Source organism: Carcharhinus amblyrhynchos, chromosome 3, assembly GCF_965287045.1.
Source record: "Carcharhinus amblyrhynchos chromosome 3, sCarAmb.v2.hapA, whole genome shotgun sequence".
Classification (NCBI taxonomy): domain Eukaryota; kingdom Metazoa; phylum Chordata; class Chondrichthyes; order Carcharhiniformes; family Carcharhinidae; genus Carcharhinus; species Carcharhinus amblyrhynchos.
In genome coordinates this window covers 72,325,406-72,345,774 of record NC_137326.1, presented here as the reverse complement: position 1 = coordinate 72,345,774, position 20,369 = coordinate 72,325,406, and the positions used below count along the sequence as shown (strand labels likewise).

General features: G+C 43.9%; 1 protein-coding gene across 4 annotated transcripts in view; it reads right to left on the bottom strand.

The window, feature by feature from the left end:
* gpc5b (glypican 5b) overlaps window positions 1-20,369 on the bottom strand; it is a 530,906-nt gene that overhangs the window by 510,010 nt on the left and 527 nt on the right. The gene's annotated exons all lie outside the window — the stretch shown is intronic.

Below are 20,369 nucleotides of genomic sequence, written 5' to 3'. Positions count from 1 at the left end.
AAACCGCCTCCCCTTTATCTTGAGGCTGTGCCCCCTAGTCCTACTGTCTTTTTTGAGCGGGAAGAGTCTCTCCACCTCTATCCTATCCATCCCATTCATCATCTTATACGTCTCAATGAGATCTCCCCTCATTCTTCTAAACTCTAACGAGTACAAGCCTAGTTTATTCAGCCTCTCCTCATAGCTCAACCCCCTCAACTCCGGTATCAGCCTAGTAAACCTCCTCTGCACTCCCTCCAAGGCCAAAATATCCTTGCGCAGGTGCGGCGCCCAAAACTGCACACAGTACTCCAGCTGCGGCCTCACCAATGCCCTATACAGCTGCAGCAAGACCTCCCTACTTTTATATTCAATCCCCCTCGCTATGAAGGCCAGCATCCCATTCGCCTTCCTGACCACCTGCTGCACCTGCAAGCTGGGTTTTTGCGACTCATGCACAAGGACCCCGAGGTCCCTCTGTACCGTCGCCTGCTGCAGTTTTTCGCCACGTAAGTAACAGTCCTTCCTACCATTCTTCCTACCAAAGTGGACCACCTCACACTTGCCAACATTAAATTCCATTTGCCATTTCCTGGCCCATTCGCCCAGCCTATCTAGATCCTTCTGCAGACTCTCCACACCCTCCGCACAATTTGCCTTTCCCCCAATCTTGGTGTCATCAGCAAATTTCGACACCCTACACTCGGTTCCCTCCTCCAGATCATCTATATAAATGGTAAATAGCTGAGGCCCCAGCACCGACCCCTGGGGCACCCCACTAGTCACCAACCGCCAATCCGAATAGCACCCATTGACCCCCACTCTCTGCCTCCTATTTGACAACCAATCCTCTATCCACACTAACACCCTACCCCCAACTCCATGTCCCCTGACCTTCTGCAATAACCTCTTGTGAGGTACCTTGTCAAACGCCTTCTGAAAATCCAGAAAGACCACATCCACCGGCTCTCCTCTATCCACTGCCCTAGACACATCCTCATAGAACTCCAGTAAATTTGTCAGACACGACTTCCCTTTAATGAAACCGTGTGACCCAGCCCCTACTTCCACATTTCTTTTCCAATTAAACTATTGACGACTCACTTCCCCTCCTGCTCCCTATGTTCACCGATATTATTAATAGTTCTCTTTCTTCAAGTGTTGTCCCTCTCTCTGGCACTATCTGCTGCTCCTCTAAAGAAAATCTTTGATCTTAACAAACTACCGACCTCCAACTTTCCTTTTCTCTCCAAAATTCTGGAATGTGTTCCTACCTATCAAATCTGGGCACACTTTTCACAGGTCCAATGTGTCTCAATACACCATCTTCCTCCAGTGCTTCAGTATTACCCGTGAGCTGTATGGGGGCTGCATCTGCTTATTTCCATCCTTAGCTAATCATAACCATAGTATTCCTTGCAATGGCTTCTCTTCCCACTCCTGCACCGTTGCCTCTGATGGCCCCCAAGGATCGATCTCTGTAACCACACCCCCTCCATTTACTCATCTAGGTGCTGCCCCTCAGCAACATCACCTGAAAGCACGGTGTTACTTTTCACATTTACACTGACAACACCAAGTTCTACCTCAGCATCACCTCGCTTGGCTCCGCGCTTGTTGATTGTCAGACTGTTTATCCAATGACATCCAGTACCAGGTAAGCATAATTTCCTTAAATTAAGTTTTGTGAAGACTGCAGCCATCGTTTTCAGACCATGCTGCAAACTCTACTTCCTACCAACTAACTCCATCCCCTACCAGTTAACAGTGTAAACCAGTCTGTTCATAACTCTGTTGCTATACTTGAGGTTGAGCTTCTGACCACATACTAGTGAGTCATAAAGGCCCTTGGTGAGACCACATCTCGAACACTGTGTACAAATCTGCTTTCCTTATTTGAAAAGAAAAGATATAATTGTGTTAGAAGCAGTCCGGAAAGGCTCGTCCGACTCATTCATGAGATGAAGGGCTTATCTTAAGTTTGGGCCTATACCCAATGGAGTTTAGCAGAATGAGATGTGATCTTATTGAAACATAAAACATTCTGATGAAACCCAGGTTGGATACCCAGAGGCTGTTTTCCTCTTCTGGGGAAGACTAGAACTAGGGAGGAGAGGGACAGTTGGAGAATGAGAGGTTTCCCTTTCAAGATGGAGATGAGCAAATTTTTTTCTCTCCAAGGGTGATTAGTTTGTGGAATTCTCTACCTCAGCAAGCAACGGAGTCTGGGTCTAAATATGATCTGCATTAAGGCTGTTAACGTGAATGCTTCCTTCCAATGTGCTTTCAGTCTTTCCTGTGTTTTACTGATTTAGGGTGTAGACTGTTAATGAACATATCACTGAAATTTATTTAACTTCAAACCCAACTAACTATCCGAGAACAGATGCATAACAGAATTGTACTTATATTGATCAGTAGGCCTTTCTGTAGCTGTTACTGGTTACTAACTACACAACACTAGGAAGCAATAATCTCTTGATCGTTGGATTAAAGGGAATCACTTTGCTGTACTTGAAAGTGTAGTTATTGATTGACCATTTTATCAGTTTGACCCCTTTTTAGATGTCGTTCAATAAACGGATGAATTACAAAGAATAAGTGCTCATTAATTTGATACATTTATAGCTGACAGTGGTGGAGGCAGTTTGGCCAATGACGTGCATTGAACCCAGCTGTTGACTTAGTAGGAAAGGGACTATATTGGACCAGAGGATTTCCAACAAACTTATTCTGTAGTTGCAAACTGCACAGACTTTCTACCAAAGACTGACATGAATGAAATAAAATGAAATTGGCCCAATACAGCTATATTGGTTAATCTCAAAATGATAGGGGAGGGTCATGACCTCCCAAACTGTCCTGACACTGATATAAGCCATAAAACAAAACGAATGTTGATGAAAATGCATTTGAAAGCAAGGACTGCCTCTTGGTACAAAATCAGAGGAAGGACAGAACAGAAGTGTCATGCTGGTTAAAGTAGGCAGGTTGACACCTACTCCACCTAAGGTGCCCACTACACCCCGATGGCTTGTCACCACCGAGCATCCAGGATCACCCAAGATCACTGAAACAAGTATGGTTGATGGCACTTGTGACACCGTAGCCAGGCACAGGGTGAGTACAAACTAAAATCACACTGAACCAAAGGATATGATTTGATTTGATTTATTATTGTCACATGTATTAACATACAGTGGAAGGTATTGTTTCTTGCGCACTATACGGACAAAGCATACCGCTCATAAAGAAGGAAACGAGAGAGTGCAGAACATAGTGTTACAGTCATAGCTAGGGTGTAGAGAAAGATCAACTTACTGCAAGGTCGGTCCATTCAAAAGTCTGATAGCAGCAGGGAAGAAGCTGTTCTTGAATCAGTTGGTACATGACCTCAGTCTTTTGTATCTTTTTACCGACGGAAGACGGTGAAAGAGAGAATGTCCAGGGTGTGTGGAGTCTTTAATTATGCTGGCTGCATTGCCGAGGCTGTGGGAAATCTAGACGGAGTCAATGGATGGGAGACTGATTTGCGTGATGGATTGGGCTACATTCATGACCTTTTGTAATTTCTTGTGGTCTTGGGCAGAGCAGGTGCCATACCAAGCAGTGATACAACCAGAAAGAATGCTTTCTATGATGCATCTGTAGATGTTGGGGAGAGTTGTAGCTGATATGCCAAATTTCCTTAGTTTTCTGAGAAAGTAGAGACATTGGTGGGCTTTCTTAACTATAGTGCTAGCATGGAGAGACCAGAACAGGTTGTTGGTGATCTGGAAACCTAAAAACTTTAAGCTCTCAACCCATTCTACTTCGTCGCATTGATGTAGACAGGGGCATGTTCTCCTTTATGCTTCTTGAAGTCATATGCCCACATAGAATTTACATTCAATAGGTCTTTTAAACTTGATAAAACATCCCAAGGTGTTTCACTTCCTAAGGAGGAATATCAAAGTGAATTTGGCACCAAAGTCACACAATGAAATATTAGGCCACGTGACAAACAGCTTGTTCAAAGAGATGGATTTTACTAATCATCTGAAAGGAAAAGAGAGAGGTGGAGAGGAGGAAAGGTTTAGGGAGAAAGTTCCAGAGCTCATCTGAAGCCATTAACGGTGGAGAAAGGAAATCAGGCACCTAAGAGACCAGGAATTGGTGGAAAGCAGTTATTGGAGAACTGTGGGACTGGAAGGAGGTTACAGAGATAGGAAGGATTCAGACCATGAAGGGTTCTGAACAGCAATGAGTAATTGGCTACCAGAAAGCCATTTAAACAGCAACAGCTGCAGGCATTGCTGAAAGCCTATTCTACTGTACTAGCGACTGCTTCAGCCCGTCTCCATTTATCTTATTCCTATTAACAGCAGGAATTCATTCCTATTACTTTCAATAGGGTTGTCTGGCAGTCAGTTTTGATTTGTACGTGACAGGCTGCCACAGTACCTCCTAACATGGACACAAGAGACTGAAGAGCCAATTAAGAGAATTGTGCAATTAAGTAACCTTGGTCTTCAAATTAAATGAGTTTCTCACACCAAGCCCGACCCATTCCCCACCCCACCCCCACCCTAATGGCCATCCAATCCCATAGTCATTATACTTTCCACAAACATTCAGCAAATGCCAGCATGCACCAAAAAGCATCTCAAGTATTTATTACAAAATTAAACGTTTTACAAGAGTCTAAAAGCTGTGTGCATTACTCACTGGTCTGCTACACTTTTTTTCTCAGCAACCAGTCTAGCAGCTGGTGATAGTGGCAGTCTGAACTGCCCCATTTTACAATGGATGATGCATTCATCAAATGAACTGCTGGAGAGCCATTAGTGATGGAACACTCCATGTTCTGATCACTCCAAGACAAAGCACTACAGGAACAGCGTCAGCTGAACAAACCAAGACAAAACCAATTCAGACTGGATGGGTTGTCAAAAATCACTGGACAGGATATATCCGTCTTGTAACTTAACTGTAATCACAAGGCTACTTCAATGCCAGTGGCACCCATTTGGAAAATCGGCCTTTAATTTCTCAAGCCTGGCCTGTTGCCAACACTGTTCTTTCTCGCCAATTCTAATTCCCAGACATACAATCTCAGAATTATGTCTTTATACTCTAAACCCAACTGGTTACCCTATTCAGTTCCATTTGTAGGAGTCAAAGGGATGATAGATGTAATTGCAACTATCAGAATCTTTTGTCCTCTAGTGTATTTCAAATATTCACTACTCTCCGTTGGGAGGGAAATTGAACAACAGGTTAGGTTTAGAAGAATAGGAGTTTATGGCACAGCAAAGGGCCAACTAGTGCAATCCAAAACTGATCCAAGTATCCCTTCCTCTTCCCAGTGTCCAGTTTCTTCCTTAGCTTCATATATTGTTTCCATTAAAAGATGTAATGGTCCATTCCCCATCGAAAAGCATTCCACTCTCCAACAACTTCCCATGTACGATTTTTCTCCTAACGTCTCCCTTACTCTCAGTGCCAATTTTATATTCATGAACTGCCCGCCCCCACCCACCTCCCCCCTGCCACCCCCACAACATTGCTAATGGGTGTAAATAGTTTCTCTATTCACTCTAACAAGTCTTTCATACTCTTAGACTTTGGCTCCGCTAAATGTTGTCTTAACCTTTATTACTCTATCAGAAGTGTATTCACTCATTTCTCTCCTCAGAATTAAAGTTTCCTATGTCCGTTCTCACCCTGGTGAATCCATCCATCCCTTTGTTGGAATGTTGGTTTCATTATATGAGGTCCAGGATTGCAAGTGATATTCCAATAGTGGTCCAAACAATTTCTGGAACAAATGTATAATTTCTTATTTACTCTTATTTCTGAGCCCCCAGTCATAAAACCCAAAGTACTCTAGGTTTTTGGTGGATCTCTCTAACTGTCTGCCCACATTCAAAAAATTACACATTTGAACACTTCACTTTCCCAGTTTATTTCATGGGAGATCCTTTGTCAGGTTTCCATTGAAAGCATTCTTCTATACCATTTTCTCACACTTTCAAACATTAAAATGAATCAGCCACTTGTCTGCTCATTCCACTAACCAGTCCATGCCCTCCTCAAGTCTTTCATAGTCTCATTGTTTTATCATGCCTCTTACCCTTACTGGACCACCAACTTTCAAGATTGCGTTCCCTCTACCAAAGTCCAAGTCAAATATGAAACAAAGAACAAAAATGGCTCAGCATTATCCTGATTCTTTATTTGTTGTCTGTAAAATGACTTTCCATTCACATTACTGTATCTCTTTATACTGATCATTTGAACTTTTCTAACGAGCCTCTTGTGATACAACACATTGAAACGTTCTAAAAATCAATTTACATTATATCGATTGCAATCTCTCTGCCTATGTAAGTTATGACTTCACAAAAAAATGCAAACATTTAATTAAGTCTTGCTGTAACAAATCCGTGTTAAACTCTCCTGGCTTAACCCCTATATTTCTGAGCACCCATTAATTTCACCTCAAATTACACACTTAAACAGAAACTAGGTAAATAAATGAGAGGGAAAGGAACAGAAAAGCATACATTTATAGGGTGAGATGAAAAGTGAGATGAAATAAGATGGCAGAAGCTCATGTAGGGTGCAAACATCAACTGGGACCAGCTGGGCTGAATGGCCTTTTGCTGTCATCACTTCTTCACTCAAAGGGTGGTGGATCTCTGGAATTCTCTGCCCGTTGAAGTGGTGGAGGCTACCTTGCTAAATATATTTAAGTCACGGATAGATAGGTTTTCGATAGACGGGGGAATTAAGGGTTATGGAGAGAAAGCGGGAAAGTGGAACTGATCCACTTCAGATCAGCCATGATCTTATTGAATGGTGGGGCAGGCTCGAAGGGCTAGATGGCCTACTCCTGCTCCTATTTCTTATGTTCCTATGTCACGTTCCCACATTAAGATCTCATTAGCCAAAAATAAGCTTTCTCTCTATTATGATATTGCATCTTCCATAATTATGAATGCTTCTACCAATTTTGCTTTAAATATTTTGTGCATTCATATCAATCCCTCTTAATTCCAGGCTCCAGGGTGAGGTAACCAATTGGATACAAAATTGTCTTGATGACAGAAGACAGTCATTGAGGGTTGTTTTGTTTTTCAAACTGGAAGCCTGTGACCAGCAGTGTGCCTCAGGGATCGGTGATGGGTCCACTTTTATTTGTCATTTATATTAATAATTTGGATGAGAATTTAGGAGGCATGGTTCATAAGTTTGCAGGTAACACCAAGATTGGTGGCATAGTGAACAGTGAAGAAGATTATGTACGATTGAAACAGGATCTTGATCAATTGGGCCAGTGGGCAGACAAGTGGCAGATGGAGTTTAATTTAGATAAATGCGAGGTGATGCATTTTGGTAGATCGAAGTCGGGCAGGACTTACACAGTTAATGGTAGGGCACTGGAGAGAGTTACAGAACAAAGAGATCTAGGGGTACAGGTTCATAGCTCCTTGAAAGTGGAGTCACAAGTGAACACAGTGGTGAAGAAAGCATTCCGCATGCTTGGTTTCATCAGTCAGAACAGTCGATACAGGAGTTGGGACGTCTTATTGAAATAGTATAAGACTTGGTAAGGCCACAATTGGAATACTGAGTATGGTTCTCGCCATCCTATTAACATAAGAACATAAGAAATAGGAGCAGGAGTAGGCCATCTAGCCCTTCAAGCCTGCCCCGCCATTCAATAAGATCATGGCTGATCTGTCGTGGCTCAGTTCCACATTCCCGCCCTCTCCCCATAACCCTTAATCCCCTCGCTTATCAAAAACCCATCAACCCGCGTCTTAAAAATATTTAGCGAGGCAGCCTCCACCACTTCAACGGGCAGAGAATTCCAGAGATTCACCACCTTTTGAGTGAAGAAGTTCCTCCTCAACTTCGTTCTAAACCGCCCCCCCCTTTATCTTGAGGCTGTGCCCCCTAGTCCTACTGTCTTCTCTGAGCGGGAAGAGTCTCTCCACCTCTATCCTATCCATCCCATTCATCATCTTATACATCTCAATGAGATCTCCCATCATTCTTCTAAACTCTAACGAGTACAAGCCTAGTTTATTCAGCCTCTCCTCATAGCTCAACCCCCTCAACTCCGGTATCAGCCTAGTAATACAGAAAGGATATTATTAAACTAGAAAGAGTGCAGAAAAGATTTACCAGAATGCGATCGGAACTTGATGGTTTGAGTTATATGGAGAGACTGGATAGACTGGGACTTTTTTTCTCTAGAGCGAAGGAAGCTGAGGGGTGACCTTATAGAGGTTTATAAAATAACGAGGGGCGTAGATCAGCTAGATAGTCAATACCTTTTCCCAAATATAGGAGGGTCTAAAACTAGAGAGCATAGGTTTAAGGTGAGAGGGAAAAGATACAAAAGGGTCCAGAGGGACAACTTTTCCACACAGAGGGTGGTATCTGAAACAAGCTGCCAGAGGTACAATTTTGCCTTTTAAAAACCATTTAGACAGTTACATGGGTAAGATGGGTACAGAGGGATATGGGCCAAACAGGGATAATTGGGACCAGCTTAGTGGTTAAAAAAAAGGGACAGCACAGACAAGTTGAGCAGTTGAGTCTGTTTCCATCCTGTAAACCACTATAACTCTTATGAATCTCTGGTTTAATAGGACATTTAACCTTATCCTTGTTCTTCATTTCCCCATTTATTTTTTGATATGCATTACTCCCTTAGTTTCTTTAAATTCTTATTATGTCTGTTTATTAGGAGTAATGGTGGGGTGCGTCTTGGGCAATGCCAACCTAGTAGCACCAGCCTGACATCCTGGCACTGTACAAAGGGCAAACTGGCACTGTCCACCAGGCATTGGACAGTGCCAAAGGGGTGGGGCCTATTAGGAGTTGATCGGTGGGGGGGGGGGGGGGGGTGGGAGGACCTGCTGCCACTCTGAAATTGGGATCATTGTGAATGGGAGGGGCTGAGGGTGATTGGGGCTGGTCATTGGGTTGGGGGGGGTTGTTGGATGGGACTGGTCAACAGGATTGTGGGGGGGGGGGGGAGGATCGGGACTGTCCATTGTGGGGAGGGGGCTAGGGAGATTGGCCCAGGGAAGTTTGAGAGGCAAGCAATCGGGGTGGAGGGTCGGAAGGCCAGCGAGGGGGGTGTTGCAAGGCTGGCCAGCGATCGGGCTGATCAACAATCCGGAGGCCGGCAATGGGGAGCCACTGCGCGTGCGCCAATCTCTGTGCTAACATATCAGCGCTTGCACAGTGATCCACTCAACACGATACTGCAGGAATAGGCCCCACCCTCAGATTTTCAGATGGAATCCCACTAGAGCACTCTGTGATGCACAGAGTGCCAAATATTCATTCTAGAAATCATGCTGTAAAAACCAGTGGGATTTAGCCCTATTTTCCCACACACTGGGAACTTAGAATTTTTTGGAAGAATCCCCACAGTCACTTTGGACTGCGGGAACTCATCCAACCATGCCTTAATCATGTCAAATCATGGATGTGGAATCAACTCGCTGTAACCAAGTTTGGGTAACTATTTAGTTGGAGAGAGAAGATCAAGCAATGAAACAACTAACTCTGTCTTTTGTTTTTAAATAACAGCTTTTCACCAAGCCACATAGCAGAAGGAGACAACAAACAAGCAGAACTCTGAGTGAATACACTCTTTCTCTCTCTCTCTCTCTCTCTCTCCATCCAACCTGCAAATTTGAGCCCCGCTTGTAGTTTGACCATCCACATGCTGCAATGTTTTAAGAATCGAGTCATTGGCCACTGCCTCCAGGTGAACAGATAAATCAACATCTTTAAACCGGCTCAACATTGAATCCTGAAGCACCATTGATCCCAGCCTAAAACCATCTAGCCATCAATCTACAAGATTTGTATACCACTGAATTTAATTAGATTTTTGAAACTGCTTAAACTATCCTCTCGCTTTGTAACTTAGGTGTGTGTATGTATCACATTTATTTATAATGAGTATAATAAATACTTTTCCCTTCCCTCATAAGAAACCTGTCTGTGTATCTTTAACAGCACAGTATCAGCACATAAACAGCTAAACATGCATTGAATTGACAGCCATATCCTCAAACAAATCCTGTTGCACTCAAATGTGGAATGGGAAAAGAAGGGAGCCAGCCTACCCCTCCTCATTTGATGGAAGCAGTGCACTTGGGTTGGCCCTATTTTCTATGTTTCTATGAACACAAAATTTTCTCTCCTGCATAAGGTATGAAGCCATATGTTGACCTTTTTAATCTTAATCTGAACCGGAAACAACAACCCAGCTCGAAAGCAAGAAAGCAGCTCTATGGCTGGCTATGCTAAAAAATCCTTGCACATCACGGTTGTCTGCTAACTGCTGCATCTCCTGTGCTTTCTCACCTGTCCTTTCGGACATGGGTTTTGTGCTGGATGTTAGCCTTCAGCTATCTATAGAGCTGCTTTCTTGTTTTCGAATTGAGTAACTCATCTCCTCACTCTTCCCCATCTACAAGCCACAAGTCCGGAGTGTGTTGGAATGGTTTCCACCTGGATGAGTGCATCGCCAACAACACTCAAGAAGCCTGACACCATCCAGGACAAAGCAGCCTGTTTGATTGGCAACCCATTTACCACCTTAGACGTTCACTCCTTCCACCACTGATGCACAGTGACAGCAGTGTGAACCATGTATAAGATGCACTGCAGCAACTTGCCAATCCACCTTCGATAGCACCTTCCAAATCCACAGCCTCTGCCGCTTAGGACAAAGGCAGCAGATGCATTGGAACACCACCATCTGGAAGCCCCCCTTCAGAGTCACACACCATCCTGATCTGGAACTATATCAGCATCCCTTCAAGATCCTGGAACTAATTTCTTCACATCTCTGTGAATATGTAAACTTCAACTGCAGCATTTTGAAAAGGTGGCTCACCAGTGTCTTCTCAAGGGCAATTAGGGATGGAAAAAACATGCTAGCCTATACAGCAATCCCCATATCTCATGAATAAATACAAGTAAAGATTATGATTCTACTTTGTGTGACCCAACTAAAGAATCAATGCAAACCTATTGCACACTGCCCCCACCCCCCCCACTGAATAGAGAGGAGTACCTTGAGAACCCACATAATCATAATCCACATCGCAAGTGTCCCCACCACTGCCCATCTTCTGTCTAACTTTTAAAATTTTGCCCAAACACCAACTGGCACCATACTGTCAGGAATCAAACTCTATTAACACTAGTTCCTCTTCTCCTCTACTGCAGCATCAAGAAGAAGTGATGCATCACTAAATGCTGGACTCCCACTGACATCTTACATTTGACAGCTTCTACTAAACCATTGACAACCTGGTGTGAACAAGGCTGACAGAATGTCCTGTTTTTGCACACTGATAGGTTGGTTTTTTTAAAATCACATTTTCACACTCTACCCTTGGGAATAATGTAACGTAAGGGAAGGGCTTACAGGCTGGTGAACATTCTGTCAAGCCGTGAAGCGAATGTTTCTTCCAAGGCCATGACTGCACAGTACCCCGAACAGCTGGTTTCAAAGCTGCACTGGACAGAAAACATCTGTCACCTTCCCACCCACTGCATATGCAAGTATGAACAAAATGAATAATATTCTTGCTTCAAACACTGAAAGGCCAGAACAATGTGGTTGTAATTCATGGAATAGCTTGTTTACTAACAGCAAGGAAGGGAGCTGACAGATTGTGGACTGAAGAGAACAACTTCAAAGTAGAACACTCAAAATGATTTTAAAAATGCAGGGTCTAAATAAATGTGACAACACAAAGAAATAGTTCTATCTCTCACCATGCTCCTCAGAATGCACTCCATTATAAACCTATTCTTGATATGCTGAGAGGAATCCTACAGCAGCAGCGCAAAACCAATGGCAGGACCTGGAGGGCAGGCAACTTTGCTCAGAGCCATAATGGCTGGCCATGCACAATCCTACAGCGGCTTGCCAATGCAGAGTCAAGGGGTCAGGCTAATTGTACACCGAAGGCAGACAGCAAGTTATTGGTCCTGCAGCTAGCTAACAAGGTTGATGATTTGGCTGTCTTACCTAAATGGAACCTGGACAGGCAGCAGTGTCATTACAAATGTCTTAGACATGGGTTTTGACTTTAGACTTCTCCCACCCTTCTGCTACATTTTGTTCCCTGGGGCTGCTGCCATCCCCTGCCTACCTGCTGATCCCAATCACCTATTGTTACCCCATTCAGAAATGGGACACATGACTTAGCAGGGACAAACAAACAAGAACACAAGAAATGGAACTAGAAGTTGGGCACCAAGCCCTTCAATCCTGCCCTACCATTCAATATAATCATAGCTGATCTATGCTGGCCTCAACTTCTACTCTGTGCCATTTCCCCATTGCCCTATATTTCTCAATCAATTGAATATTTATCTACTTTCACTGGATAATACTAATTATCCAGCTTCCAATACCCTTTGGAGCAGAGATTTGCTACCCTGTGCAAGAAGGAATTTCTACACACCTTAATTTTTAATGAATGGCTTTTTATCTTGTAGCTGTGTTTCCTTATTCGAGACTCTCCCACTAGTGAAAACATCTCACCATCTACCCTGTCAAGTCCCCTCAAGATCTTACATGTTTGAATAAGGTCAGCCCTCACTCTTCTAAACTCCAAGGAATACAGAGCCAGACTATTTAGCCTCTCTATTTAGCCTCATCCCAGGAATTAGCCTGATGAATCTCCTTTGGAGAGCCTCCAATGTTACTATATTGACAAGTAGTGGCAAATCTGAGCTTCTTGAGTTTTGATGTTTGGCAGCCTTTACTTGGTTAGAGGAGAGAACGCTCACTGACAATTGCCAGCACATTTTACTCCCCTGTCACCACTCAGAAACCTTTGTTTCAGCAAGACGCCATCCATATTTTGCAGGCAAAAATATCAACTTCTTGGCAAAGTCTTCTCAGGATTGGAGTATGTGTGACTGAGTCATGTGTGACCACCTTCAAGTTAGATGTATGTGAGACTTACATGGGGTCATGTACATCCCAAGGGCCTGCAGCGTTTTCTCTTTGAGGTGTCAGAGGTTACAGCCCTGTCAGGTTGGTCTGGAGGGATGTGCCAGATATAATGAAACTTCCACAGCGATACATACTGAGATGAAAATCAAGAGATCCTGAAGGATCACTCTGGCTGAAATCAGGATTCCATATAGGCATCATGCACCTGTCTGGCATATCACTCCATCACTGTAACATCTGTCACTGGTGCTGCATGCATCACCTCTGATTTCTAATTCTTCCCAGTCATCATCCTCTCTGAGAATGAATCCATCTTCTCCATTTTCCTTGTCACCAATTCCTCTTCCCTTTGTTGCACAAAGATGTGTAGGCCACAACACACCATTGCTGCACTGGGCTCTGGGCCATCCTCTGCCAGTTCCTCTTCTCCTCTGCTACAACATCACAAAACACTGGGTGCATGTGACCCATTCTGTCTGCCTGAAGTGAGCACCAGACAGAAAGCCAGCATGGACCTGGTCAGCACAGTCTATTTGGCCCTCCTTCCTGACTTGAGGTTGTGGACCACTGCTGTGAATAATGACAACGTAGTCTCCACGCGCCCCACTGTAGCCAACTCTCCTCTCAACCTTCCTCTACCGAACGAGCAATGGCTCACCCAGTAGGAAAGGAGCTGCGGGAGCTTAAAAGCAGCTGTGTTGGATTGTGTACTGTAGGTCTCAGGGCTTTGACTTGTGAATTGTAGCTGCAGAAGCTTTATCCATGGTGTAAGAGTGTTGGTGATGGAAGACAGGCTCCGGCGAGATTACTACAGGAGGGTTATTCTGTGGAGACGACCTTCCTCTGTCAAAAGTGATAGCAGCTTCACACACTAAAAATTAGAAGGTCAGTAACACTTGCCAAATTGGAATCACGTGTTTCTTTACAATTCCCGAGAAGAGGAAAACCTTTTATCAATGATACCATTGCACACAATAACCGAGGAACCTCACCCCATTAGGCCTGAACAGTTTAGTATTACACCTGGGTCAGTGTTATCCAAGCAGGTAGGAAATTAAAACTCTTCAGGGCAAATAATCAAAATAGGGCAGATAATTTGCCGAACAACAGGAAGAGTCCTGTAAAAACAAATTCTTGAGGATATACGACTTTCAATTAATTCACTTGCCAAGAAATTATTTGCCCAATATATACTGCACTCGAGTACGTCAGCAGATTTAGAAAGCTCACATGACACCAATGGACTGGCCTCACAATGAGATGACAGTTGTTTGGAGAATATGGTGTTGAGGTGTAACCCTAACATAAATACAGTGCCCAACAAGCCTTTACACCATGGCAGCTGTAGTATGACAAGGCTCTGTACTGCAGCCACATAGTGGCCCAAAGAAACTTCACTCAACAGCATAGACAGTGCCTGACAAGGCTTCAAATCCCAAGCAGACATGAGATCTGTACTAAAAACCTGTGGCAATTGCCAACTTGGCAGAATTTGAGTCGGGAGTTTCTGGAGAAATTCTGCCTGGAAGATAATCATAATTGCCAACAAAGCCCTAAAGCCATGCTAAAATAAATTGAACCAAATCACGGAAATCAATCCCAGAAGTCCCAGGCAATTTCAGAATGATTTTCTAAGTCACTATTTTAACTAAATGCCCTTATTGTAAACAGAATTAAGGACTGCGATTGCCAAAACACAGGTCACAGACCTGGAATTCTATCAATGGGTTTTGTCTCCAGCCTCATATTTCACGCTAAACTCTTCAAGACTTTCCAAAAGCTTATTGAGGGTGCTGTAATCTTTCATGGATCACAGATAATCCTTGATGCAGCTGTGTTGTTGTGGACAGAAACCAACAAGAGTAAAACTGCAATCTGCAAGGAGTCTTACCCTAAATGCCATAATTCCACTTCTAACCTTAACTCATTTGATAATACATCTGCACCTGAATCAGTTTTCTTTTAAGTTTATTTATTACTGTCATAAGTAGACTTACAATAACTCTGCAATGAAGTTACTGTGAAAATCCCCTAGCTTGTGGATTCAATTCCCACACCAGATATTTGGCTATTTTTCATGATTCCATTTTAACATAAGGAAATTATTTTGCTCCCAAATACCAACAACAACAACCAGCAATAGAGCAGCATAAGGGTATTCAGTATACATGGTTTTGTGAAGGAGAGGTCGTGTCTCACATGATCGAGTTTTTCGAGGAAGTGACAAAGGTGATTGACGAGTGTGGGGCAATGGATGTTGTCTACATGGACTTCAGTAAGGCTTTTGACAAGATCCCTCATGGAAGGCTGGTGCAGAAGGTGAAGTCGCGTGGGATCAGAGGTGAGCTGGCAAGGTGGATACCAAACTGGCTTGGTCAAAGAAGACAGAGGGTAGTAGTGGAAGGGTGCGTTTCTGAATGGAGGGCTGTGAAAAGTGGTGTTCCTCAGGAATCAGTGCTGGGACCTTTGCTGTTTGTAATACATGTAAATGATTTGGAGGAAAATGTAACTGGATTGATTAGTAAGTTTGCGGGCGACACAAAAGTTGGTGGATTTACGGATAGTGATGAGGACCATGTGAGGATGCAGCAGGATACAGATCAGTTGGGGACTTGGGCAGAGTTTAATCCGGACAAATGTGAGGTAATGCATTTCAGAAAGTCTAATACAGATAGGAAATATACAGTAAATGGCAGAGCCCTTAGTAGTATTGATAGGCAAAGGGATCTGGGTGTACAGATACACAGGTCACTGAAAGTGGCAATGCAGGTGGAGAAGGTAGTTAAGAAGGCATACAACATGCTTGCCTTCATCAGCCGGGGCAGTGAGTTTAAAAATTGGCAAGTCATGTTGCAGTTTTATAGAACCTTAGTTAGGCCGCACTTGGAATATAGTGTTCAATTCTGGTTGCCACACTACCAGAAGGATGTGGAGGCTTTGGAGAGGGTACAGAAAAGATTTACCAGGATGTTGCCTGGTTTAGAGGGCATTAGCTATGATGAGAGGGTGAAAAAACTTGGTTTGTTCTCACTGGATCCGATGGAGATTGAGGGGTGACCTGATAGAAATCTACAAGATTGAGGGGCATAGACTGAGTGGATAGTCAGAGGCTTTTCCCCAGGGTGGAAGAGTGAATTACTAGGGGGCATAGGTTTCAAGTGTGAGGGCCAAGGTTTAAAGGAGATATTTTTACTCAGAGGATGATGGGTACCTGGAACTCGCTGCCGGGGGAGGTAGTGGAAGCAGATACGGTAGTGACTTTTAAGGGGTGTCTGGATAAATACATGAATAGGATGGGAATGGAGGGATATGATCTCTGGAAGGGTAGGGAGTTTTAGGTCAAACAGGCAGTATGATCGATGCAGGGTTGGAGGCCGAAGGGCCTGTTCCTGTGCTGTAATTTTCTTTGTTCTTATGATTCCTGTGCTGTAATTTTCTTTGTTCTTATGAGACATTAAGCTGAGGTCAATTTTCCCTCACAGGTGGACTAAAACATGCCAAGAATTATTATCATAGCCAATATTTATCCTCCAGCCAACATCACAAACAGATTTTCTGGTTATTGTCACGTTCCTGTTTCTGGGATCTTGCAGCGCACAAATCAGGTGCTGTACCTCCTCCATTACACTAGTGACACAAAAAGTTCACTGGCTATTAAGAGCTTTAGGTTACCCCGAGAATGTGAATAGCGCTACATAAATGCAAATCTTTGTTTAAAGAGAAAATCAGTAAAGTTTTACAAGGATTTTACTGTAGCTTGTGCCCTGAGCTCAGCAGCCACACATTAATAAGACGTTTCTCTGCTTGCCTGCTGAAGGCACCAACTTCTTAGCGCCAACAGCCTTGCAGAGCCTCACATATATCTTTCCCATATTGGACGTGGTAGTTTGCTGGCTCCTTACTACCAAAGATGTGTAGCTTAGGTGGCTAGGGGGGAGAGGAAGGCCTGAATGGGATTTTCTTTGAGACCCTGCGCAAACTCAATGGGTCAAATGGCCTCCTTCTGCACTGAAATAATTCTATGGTCCCAAATGCTGTGCCAGGTGCTCAATTTCCCAAAGTGGTAAATCAATGGGGCCCCTTCTTTTTCCAACAATTGAGACCCAGAAAACTCCTGAATATCTGCAGATTATTTGACTCATAGTTGAATCATAGTTATGTCCTGTCCTCACTCTCGCACTGCAGTATGCCTGCCTGGGTAATGTCCTACATTAGACCTACCTTGCATTAAGCTGATCTTTTTCCACACCCTAACACAACATTCTGCATTCTCTCGTTTCCTTCTATGAACGGTATGCTTTGTCTGTACAGCATGCAAGAAACATTACTTTTCACTGTATACTAATACATGTGACAGTAATAAATCAAATCAAATCCAATCCTACAACAAGAACATGGTAAGCTTGTTCTGTCTTTTTTCTGACTCCTACTCCACACACTGTGACCCAACAATCACTCCAGCTACATCCTGGAAACCAAATTATCAATAAAAACAGATAGAAACAATAAAGAATGACATCTGGGATCATATCCAAGATTCCAGCTCTATGGGATCGGACTACTCCAAGTGGCATGTGAACTTTGCTCTCTCTGTTTATGAGGGTTCCTGAATCCCGATTCCAACCAGTAACACTCCTACGGTTGAACAGTCTCACAACCTTCAATTCTTGACAGATGTAACATGAGGTTTTCAAAGTTATGAAGGGTTTTGACAGTAAATAAGGTGAAACTGTCCCCACTAGCAGTTAATGCAGATTTAAGATAACAAGAACAAATGTGCTGGTTAGGTGGATTACCCATGGCAAATGCACAGAATTACAGGAATAGGGTGGGGAAGGTGTAACTGCGTTAGCTGCTCTTTTGCAGACTCAATCCAGAGTTGATGGGCTGAATGGCCTCATTCTGCACTGCAGGGATTCTTGGATCTAACTGAGTTTTACATGGTGATTTTTTTTTGTGATTGAAAGCAGAGCCTGAAAGGGGCTGGTTAATTGTTAATTTTTTTCGAAGAGCCCACACAGGCACAATGGTCTAAATGGTGCTGTCTGCTTCTGCAATTCATTGTAATATCTGAGGGACATTGTAGACCGGGTCAGGTTTCCCGTGACATGGACTAGGTTACCCCAGTGCAGGTCAGGGATGGGCAAAGGTTGTCAGTCGTAAACGGAGTCGAAAGCGTATGTGCTGGCAGATCCAGATAAGACCAAATGCTTAACTCCCTGCAAAAATAGTGCTGCAGCAAAATATTTGTACGAAACTTGACATCTTCAAAGCTCCGAGACCCCTACTCTGACCCCTGGGTTAGTGCAGGATAGGAAAGCGCCAGGCTCCAGCTTCAGTCTGTACTGAGTTAACTAATCTCAAGCATTATCATTGCTTTGACTTCGGGGAAAGAGAGAGAGTGCAGAGGGGATAGGACTCAGGGAAGGGTCCCAACAGATATCTGGCGCCCCCTGTTAGGAAGTGTGCTGCCGCTAATAATGACAATATATCTCAGCTGTTCAGCACCCCATGGCCGAATAGAAACAGAAGAACATAGGACTTAGGAGTGGGTCATTTGGTCCTTTGAGCCTGCTCCACCATTCAATAAGATCATGGCTGGTCTAGCTGTGCTTTCCACTCCACTTTCCTGTCTTCTCCACACCTCCCCCCCTTGACTCTTGACCCATAACCCTTGACTCCCATGCTGATCAGGAATCTATCGAATTCCGCCTTGGATAAATTCAATGACCCAGTCTCCACTGCTTTCAAGGGAAGAGAATTCCACACACTAACAAGCCTGAGAGAGAGAAAAATTCTCCTCATTGCCATCTTAAAAGGGAAATGTCTTATTCTTAAACCATGTCCACTTGTCCTAGTCTTTCCCACAAGAGGAAACAGCCTCCTGCTATTCCAACCTATCAACTCCCTCCTGCAGCTTTTATGTTTCAATAAGATCACCTCTGATTATTCTGAACTCCAGTGGTATAGTCCGAACCTATTCAACCTTTCTTGCAATAGTAAACTTTTTACCCATAGAATAGCTTGTGAACATTTGTCATCTAAGGAATGGCCGCTGGGGCATGGTGTCAGCATCAATACACCCAGGCAATAGTAGTCAGCAGAGAAGAAGAGGTTACAAAGGAGTTAGAAATCATTCCACTCTTCAGCCACACTGAACAGTAGAGTTAAAATGTGTGCCAACATGTGGGTGGTGTGGGGGTGAGGTCTGCCACTCACAGGTTGGTAAAGTTCAGACCTTCCCCTTTGACCCCGTGTACCTACCTGTACCTAACAGAGCACACATCTTTTGGCCTTGCAAACTCACTGAGAGAAACATGAAATCACCAACAATGTGAATTAAGCAATATAATGGGAATGGTCGTGTGAATTGACTTGGCTTTAACTTACAGACTGAGTTTAGAAAGGCAGAAACCAATGATAAACATGAATAACAGCGATGGTGATCATTTCTAAATGTTCGGCTTCATTCTAGGCTACATTCAAAATAACGACTGACACTTTGTTGCTTACTCTTTCACTCCCTCCCCTTTAAGTCTCCCTCTTCTTCCCTACATATTCTTCCTTAATCCCAATCTCTGTTCCCCTCCGACCAGCCCCCCCTTATTTCCTCCTCACCTTCTCTTCCTTCCCCCCCATTCACCATGTTTTCCTTCATCATTCTTTCTTCCATCTTCCCCTTTATCCTCCATCTCCTCCCTTCCACATCTCTCCCCTCACCCTTCCCCTCAATCCACCTCGTTGTTCCTCCTTAACTTTCCTTCCACCCTCTTCCCACTCTCCCCTCATCCTCCCCAACTTCTCCTTGCATCATCCCTCCCTTCCTTTCTTTCCCCCTCCCTTTCTCTCTTTTCCCCTCTCTATCCTCCCTTCTTTCACATCCTTATTCCTCCCCTATCTTCCCCTCCCCTCCCCCCTACTCACTGCAACTTCCCCCACTTCTTCCCTCCTTTCCCCTCCCTCATTCCTATCCTTCCCTCCCCACTTCTATTGCCTTTTCTCTCACCTTCATCCCACTCTCTCCTGCCTCCTCCTCATCCTATCCAAATTCTACTCACAGCATCCCTCTTCTCCTCCTCCCCCTCTCTCCCTCTCCTATCTCCTTCCTCCTCCTCTCCCTCCAGGTGTCCAGAAAGGGTGACAGGCAGTGATCACAGTTAGTCATTTCTTTAAAAAGGCGCTTATAAGTGTCTGGTGGACAGTGCCAGCATTTAATAGGTGACTGTCCCAGTTAACCCTTTCTCACCAGACAAGCCACCCCAGCGGTGTAACAGGAACAGACTGGAAGTTGACACCTAGGGAATATCAGAGATTATAACCAAAATAAATCGTTTGCAACCGAATATTTAAAAAAACGTTTTGCAAACCCTTGAATGCAAACAGAACATGA